The sequence below is a fragment of the Xenopus tropicalis genome, chromosome 5, assembly GCF_000004195.4.
Source record: "Xenopus tropicalis strain Nigerian chromosome 5, UCB_Xtro_10.0, whole genome shotgun sequence".
NCBI classification, from domain to species: Eukaryota; Metazoa; Chordata; class Amphibia; order Anura; family Pipidae; genus Xenopus; species Xenopus tropicalis.
In genome coordinates, this window is record NC_030681.2 from 49904986 (window position 1) to 49913454 (window position 8469).

An 8469-nucleotide genomic window follows, 5' to 3' on the forward strand; every position below is an offset into this window, starting at 1 on the left:
TTTCCTTTTCACACTCTCACGTTATTTAAAGAAAAATGGGTGGGGAATAGGGAAGAAACTTGTGATTCAGCCTCCCTCTGGCACTGATTGTTACTCAACAGACGGATTTACTCAACAGATTTCTTCAGCTTATTGATGGCTGGCATACACAACAAAAATGAATAGACAATGCTGATTAACTGTCTCCACATGTGTATTAGCAGAGGCTATTCTCAGTACTGTCTATGGCAGGGGATTTTCTGTCAATTTAGTAGCCGTGACAAGTAGTTGCTACTAAGTACAGTAGCTCCGTGTGTCTTCACCCTAAAACTGCTGGTTAAATGAACTTGGGACCTGGCATGTGTGGGCTCTCTCACATATCTGTGCTTAGATCCAATCTGTAGCATTTAGGGCTCTGGCACACAGGGAGATTAGTCGCCCGCGATAAATCTCCCTGTTTGCGGGTGACTAATCTCCCCGAAATGCCATCCCGCCGGCGAAAATGTAAATCACGGGTGGGATGGCATACGTGGCGGCATATCCCACCGGCAATAATACATTTTCACCGGTGGGATGGCATTTCGGGGAGATTAGTTGCCCCCGAACAGGGAGATTTGACGCGGGCGACTAATCTCCCCGTGTGCCAGAGCCCTTAGACAAACTTACAAACTGCCCACAATGATCCTGTGAATCTTGTCTAATCTTTCCCTGCCTCCAACCCCCCGGCCCCGTGATGTCCCAGCCTGAATACTTTGCCTTTGGACTCACAGTAACTATACAGCAGGAAATTCAGATACAATTGAATTCCTTCTGTGAGAAACTGCCATGTCAATTGAAAGACTTGAATGCTATGTCTTCCATCAGAAAATACATGCTTAAAAATGTTTTTAAATATTTACCCAACAAATACACTTCTATGTGGAACTGACACCTCACCTTAACAAATTTGCATTGTGAACTGCTAATTAATTAAAGGGCATGATGCATGGCTGCATGGAAGCAGTGAGCATAAAGCTCACAAGTTGAAAAACACTTGCCGAAAATACTGCCCTACGCCACCTACCTGTGCCTGCACCCGAATGAATGGAATGCGCTCTAGTGCAGGCACATGTAGACAATAGTGAAGAGAATGCAAAGTCTCGCGTTTTCATGCGTATATCGGCTACATGTGCCTGCACCCGAGCGTATTCCATTCATTCGGGTGCAGGCACAAGTAGCAGGCGTACTCCATGTGTGGCATCAGCCTTATCCACAATGTGCTACCCAGTGCCTCAAAGTAAATTTGCCCACATTTTTTGAATTGGATGTAAGTTACATCTAAAATTTGCAGTGGGGATTGTGTAATTTCCAGTGCAGCATTAAAATGTCGTTAGTGTGTAATTCTTTTGCCGCAAGTCTGTTTTAGCTATTGACACAAAAGGTGTGGGAACCCTGGAATAATTGCCATGTGCAGGTGGCAGTAGCTCTAGTGTTTACCAGTGTCAGTAGGCACACTTACTAATACTTCATCAGAGCAGCTTAGTGGTACGCAATGGCTCTTTGTGCAGCTGTACTAAATTAACTTTAATTGATGGCGCCAATAAGCAAAATTGGAGTATCCATTTGGTTGCAGAGTTGTAGTTAGTCTTGCCTTAGCCAATGTTTTCATGCCAATAATTTTGGCACAGGAAAAACATAGTTACCTATAATGGAAAATGAAGACTCTTTATTATATATTATATACAGTACTATTTATTAAGCACCAAATGCAGGTGGATCACAACGTGCTGTTTTCTACCTGCGTTTGCCACTTGAGCGTGCCTGTGTGAGTACAGCACAAGTAGTGGATTTCAGGCACAAGTAGTGGATTTTTGCTGAAATGCTCAAGTATTCTACAGTGAACCTGGGCCGAGGCAATAGCTCTGGGTGCAGGAACAGGGAAAAGCGATGCCAGAGTAGGGGCTGATTCTTGGCCTGTGTTTATCCGCATGCAGCATTAGCTTTAAGTTAAAGGAGAAGGAAAGGCTAATAAAGAGTTAATCTCAAGCTGCAGGCATACCTTCAGTTGTCTCAATAGTGCCCTTAACCCTTTTACTGCCAGCTGTTTTGGTCAAAGCGGAACTTGTATTGCCAGACAGTTTTTGAACATTTTGCACTGTTTCACTTTAGGGGCTTTTCCTCGGGGGGACTTTTAGTTTACCCAGGAAAACAATATATCGTTTTTTTCAGAACAACCTAAGCTTTTAAGGCCAAAAATTCCACTAACAGAAGGTTTATCCCAGAAAATTGTACATTTTTGGAATAGGCACAACTGTCTGTCTACTCCAAACTATCAAGTCGCAATGCTTTCCTAAAGTTATTGGTTTTTAACAAAATTTGTGATTTTTTTTAAAAATCACTTCAAAGCTTCCAGTCTATAGTATCTTATCTCCTACAGGTCATAAAGTAACCAAATAAAACACCCTAAATATGAATGCCAGGGGTCCACTGAACAGTTTGATGCTCAATATGTATAAGTTTACTTAAGTATGTGGCATGTAGGGGCCCCAATGTGAACATACCCCCATATGTACTGTCATTTCTGTCATTTCAGCTCCTACAAAATCAACACATTTACATCATTATATGGGGGATAAAGCTAGTAAAAAGTACACTCACCCCAGAAAGTCATATATTTTTGGAAAGTACACATTCCCCCGAATCTAAAATGGGTACCCATGTCTTTCTACTCCAAAGTACCAAGCCGCACAGCTTTTCTAAAGTTAGCAATTTTGATGACATTTCCAAAAATCCCCTCAAAGCTTCCACTTTGCAGCATTTTATCTCCCACATAGCATTAGGTACCAAGATAAAACACCCTGAATTTGAACACCAGGGGTCCACTGAATAGTTTGATGCCCAATATGTATAGGTTTACCTAAGTATGTGGCATGTAGGGGCCCCAATGTGAACATACCCCCATATGTACTGTCATTTCTGTCATTTCAGCTCCTGCAAAATCAACACATTTACATCATTATATGTGGGATGAAGCTAGTAAAAAGTACACTCACCTCAGAAAGTCATATATTTTTGGAAAGTACACATTCCCCCGAATCTAAAATGGGTACCCATGACTTTCTACTCCAAAGTACCAAGCCGCACAGCTTTTCTAAAGTTAGCAATTTTGATGACATTTCCAAAAATCTCCTCAAAGCTTCCACTTTGCAGCATCTTATATCCCACATAGCATTAGGTACCAAGATAAAACACCCTGAATTTGAACACCAGTGGTCCACTGAACAGTTTGATGCCCAATATGTATAGGTTTACCTAAGTATTTGGCATCTAGTGGCCCCAATGTGAACATACCCCATATGTACTGTAATTTCTGTCATTTCAGCTCCTGCAAAATCAACACATTTACATCATTATATGTGGGATAAAGCTAGTAAAAAGTACACTCACCCCAGAAAGTCATATATTTTTGGAAAGTACACATTCCCCCGAATCTAAAATGGGTACCCGTGTCTTTCTACTCCAAAGTACCAAGCCGCACCATTTTTGTAAAGTTAGCAATTTTGATGACATTTCCAAAAATCCCCTCAAAGCTTCCAGTTTGCAGCATCTTATCTCCCACATAGCATTAGGTACCAAGATAAAACACCCTAAATATGAACGCCAGGGGCCCATTGAACAGCTTGATGCCCAACATGTATAGCTTTACCTAAGTATGTGGCATGTAGGGGCCCCAATGGGAACATACCCCCATATGATCTATCATTTCAGCTCCTGCAAAATCAACTTTATGTGGGATAATGGTACAAAAAAAGTATGCTCACCCCAGAAAGCCATATATTTTTGGAAAGTACACATCCCCCCGAATCTATAATGGGTAAACATTTCTTCTTGCTTCAAAGTACCAAGCTGTAAAGCTTTCCTAAGTTTGCAGATTTATATGACATTTCGAAAATTGCCTAAAAATGTTGCAATTTGCCGCATTTATCTCACACAATTTCTTGCGTATGTAGCCCACTTTATAAATAGATGTGGCACTACCTGCTGATATGTCACTATACTTGGCGCTTCCAGGAGTCCTGAGCCCCGCTTACTTTGGGGGAACAGCTATTACTTTGTACTTTGGCGTGCCTCCACCCAGGATAGGGATAGACTGAACTATAACTCCCCTCCTGAGACTTGATATTGTACTTCTGCTTTGGGGACTCCCAGCACTCCTGGCACCTTGCCCCCTCCCTGGGGTAGTTGCTTACCCGGCAGTGTGGATCCTCCAGATAGTAAGACAATGCATTCTGGTGATTTCTTTATTTGCAGAATGAATGACAGATATGCTTTGCAGGAGTTACAGAACACGTCAGGGAACACACTTTTCCTTAGGAGACCCTCTCTCCTGGGATACCATCAATACTCCAGCCAGATGACCCTCTTTTGGGATTCCCTCCGGTACTTCACGCCAGAAGCCCCTCTCTAGGGCACTTCCCGGTACTCCCGCCAAGCGGACACCCCCTTGAGACCTCACCCCGGAAATATCACCCGGCTATCCCCCGGATTAGGCAAATCACCTATTACTACCACTTAGTTCCCTGACTCCAGCAATCAGTGCTGGGAGATCTTAATCTCATTAAATCTCCTGTAGGGGCCAAGCTGCCCAGCTAAATAGCCTATCTACCACTCCTAGAGCGGTCTATAACCTTTAGCTTACTAACTACTCCTGGCCTGTAGCTGGCCTCTTGCCAGAGGGTCCCAGGCAGGAAGACCTGGCTGCACAAGGCTGCACAGCCTTATATACTGTGTGCACCACCCTGTGGCCATAACCCTGAACTGCAGGGATACTCCCTTTCTTAACACAAAAACAACTAGGACCACCTTTAGGTGTCCAATTCCCTAAGGCCACCCTCTAGTGCCTGTCAAAGGAGAACCCATCCTAGGGGCCCAATCTTGGAGATCCCTACACGTACAAAGGCAAGTCATCCCAAATAGGAACACCTATAGTCTACTGAACAGTTTGATGCCCAATATGCATAGATATACCAAAGTCTGTGGTGTGTACTGAACCCAAAATGAAAATAGCGCATAAGGATTTCTCGCCTGCCAGCTCAGCTTTTGCACACAGAGCCCCCTGTCAGTGTATTATGTGCCGAAACTTCCCCTAACTATACAGTGACCCCCACAAAACCATATATTTTTGGAAAGTACACATTCTGACAAATCCAACAAGGGTAAAGAGTCCTTTCTACACCAAAGTACCAATCTGCAGAGGTTTCCTAAAGTTATTGGTTTTTATGACATTTCAGAAAATCGCCTAAAAATGTTGCAATTTGCCGCATTTATCTCACACAATTTCTTGCGTACAAAGGCAAGTCACCCCAAATAGGAACACCAGAGGTCTACTGAACAGTTTGATGCCCAATATGCATAGATATACCAAAGTCTGCGGTATGTAATGAACCCAAAATGAAAATAGCGCATAAGGATTTCTCGCCTGCCAGCTCAGCTTTTGCACACAGAGCCCCCTGTCAGTGTATTATGTGCCAAAACTTCCCCTAACTATACAGTGACCCCCAGAAAACCATATATTTTTGGAAAGTACACATTCTGATGAATACCAAAGTCTGCGGTATGTACTGACCCCAAAACAAAAATAGCGCATATGGATTTCTCGCCTGCCAACTCAGCTTTTGCACACAGAGACCCCTGTCAGTATATTATGCACAGTAACCCCCCTAACTATACCGAGACCCCCAGAAAACCATATATTTTTGGAAAGTACACATTCTGATGAATTCAAAATAGGTAAAGTTATTTTTGTACACCAAAGTTACACCTGGCAAAGCTACGCTAAAAACAGATCAGGAACACTTATACAGGGATAAAATGCGATAAAACCACAAAAATTGTGCAAATCAGTGAAACAACAAAATAAGTCACATGACAGTGTAATTAGTGGTCAGAATATCTGATCCAATAGTCACGCTGTCAAAATAAACAGTTTTTAGGTAAAATAAACTAAAAACAAAGTGGTAAAATGAAAAACAAAACAAAACAAAAAAAACCCCAAAGTGTTTGTGTATACATGTGTGTACATGTGTAAAAGTTGTGTGATAGTGTGTAAGTGTGTATATGAGTGTAAATAAGTGTATAAAAGTGTGAAAAAAATAAATAAATGTGTGCTGTAAGTGTGTGTAAATGTATGTAAGTGTGTATAAATGTATGTAAGTGTGTGTGTAAGTGTGTAAATGAAAAAAATAAAAAGACTCCTTACCTGTCCTGAAGACCTGATCGCCTCCTCCTCAATGGGCCGGCCTGCAGGGGGGTAGTAGGAAGCAGCAGACGCGATGCGATCGCGTCTGCTGCTTCCTGGAGGGTCCTGCGAGCGATCGTCTCGCAGGACCCTCATGACAGCCACCCTGGCACATTGCCCAGGGGGGCTGTCATGGATAGAAGCTCTCTGCAGCGGCGGCACATGCCGCCGCTGCAGAGAGCAGCACTTAAATGCCAACGACGTATGGGACACGTTGTTGGCGTTTAAGCCCTTTTACTGCCACAACGTATCCCATACGTCGTTGGCAGTAAAAGAGTTAAGTCTCCCCATATTTCACCTGCTCAGATGATCAGAAACCAAACAGGAAGAAGAAAAATGCTGAGCTGTGACTATGAGTCAGCTTCCTGCTGATTGGCTCAGATCCACATTCCTGGGGGAGGGGGAGTGAGTTCTTAGCATTCTTGAAGGAGGGGGGAGCAGGAGAGAGCAGAGAACAGAAAGCTGCGTGTCTCTGGCACAGGAATTACAGACACAACTAATCTTTTTATAGGGAAGTCAGTGCAGCATTTCTGTGAGTGCTTATGGCTGTATTTACATAGACCTTTTTACATAGAGCTTACTTAGTTTTTACCTTTCCTTCTCCTTTAAGCTGAAGCATTAATACAGGCACTGCTTGTGCTGCAATGTGAATTGCAACATCTATTAAAATGATTTCATCTACAGAAATCTCATGTAACTTCTTGCAAGTCACTGGTGCCTAGTTTACACTTTACTCCCTTTATTGAGCAATAGATGGAGCAAAAAAAATGGTTATTAATCTCAATATTTTTTAGTCTAAGCAATGCAAGTTATAGGCACAAAAAGATAGTTTATTGTTTTCTATCATGCAATATCTGATGCAAGACCTTGGAAATTATTAATTGATGGTTACTACAGTGAACAAGTAGACAATGCATTGTGGGGGGAAAAACCTTCTCAAACTGTGTCCAAAATTGCCCTTTGCACAATGCACGTGTGCTTATAAATTACCCTTTGTAAAATACTTGTTAATCTGAACACACAATAACCTTTGGACACCATGGGATGAGTATATTAAAGTTTTACTAAGAAAATCAATACAGAGCTGGCTGAACTTGTTTGGTTGTAACATACCATATAGTATAGTTATACAGATAGTAAATTATGAAGATGAATGTTTAAATATTTGCATCATGCAGATTACTGCAAATTGGGAAATACAAGAAATGAGAATAAAGAACCTAATAAATAATTACTCTTGATTATGAAAGAAATTGGTATGTTGATGAAATAATGGAAACATGATTTGGCTACTGTAAATAAAGGCAGAAAAAAACAACACCAGAAAACATTGTACAGGTATGGGATCCCTTACCCGTTACCCAGAAAGTTCCGAATTACGGAAAGCCCATCTCCCATAGACTCTATTATAAAAAAATAATTCTAATTTTTAAAAATGATTTCCCTTTTCTCTGTAATTATAAAACAGTACCTTGTACTTGATCCCAACTAAGAATGACATGCAAGTTATGAAGCATATAGGTGGCAGACAGCGCCGGATTTCAAATTGGGGCGTCCCAAGGCCGCCCCCTTTCTGCGCCCCCTGAACACAACCACCCACCCCCCAGCGAGTGCGCATGCGCAAACTTTTAAACTCCCATATGGAGTAGTGGGGAAAGGTCCCCATTGCTCCACATGGGAGCAAAATTTCTAAATTTCACTGCGGCGGGGGACGGCATGCCACCCCTAAGTTTGTGCCGCCCTAGGCCCGGGCCTTTGTGGCCTCATCACAAATCCGGGCCTGGTGGCAGATGTGGGGATGCTTACTTGCCTCCTGCCCCTTTTGGATCAAGAGCTGTCTACTGACTATGGGATTATGTACATGCTTTTCTCTAATTATAGCTAGAAAAAATCTAAACCATTAGATTGCATGTTGATAGCTCTCATATATTGGAATGCCATGCATTTCAAATTATTCCTAATTGCATTTATCAAATTAACCCTGCTTCTTTTTGCCTTTCCTTTTTTTTTCAATACTTAGTTATAAAAAACAAAATATATACATTTACTATTGGTGCACGTTGCCCTTCACTTTCCTCTGATTGCTCTATGTTGCTGAAATGTCTCCATCCCTTCCCATTTGTGTGTCCATGCTTCCTACAATTGTCCCCTTAACCTCTCTGATGATAATAGGCTGTACCCAAATGCAAACTTTTAATTGCACCTATCTAGAA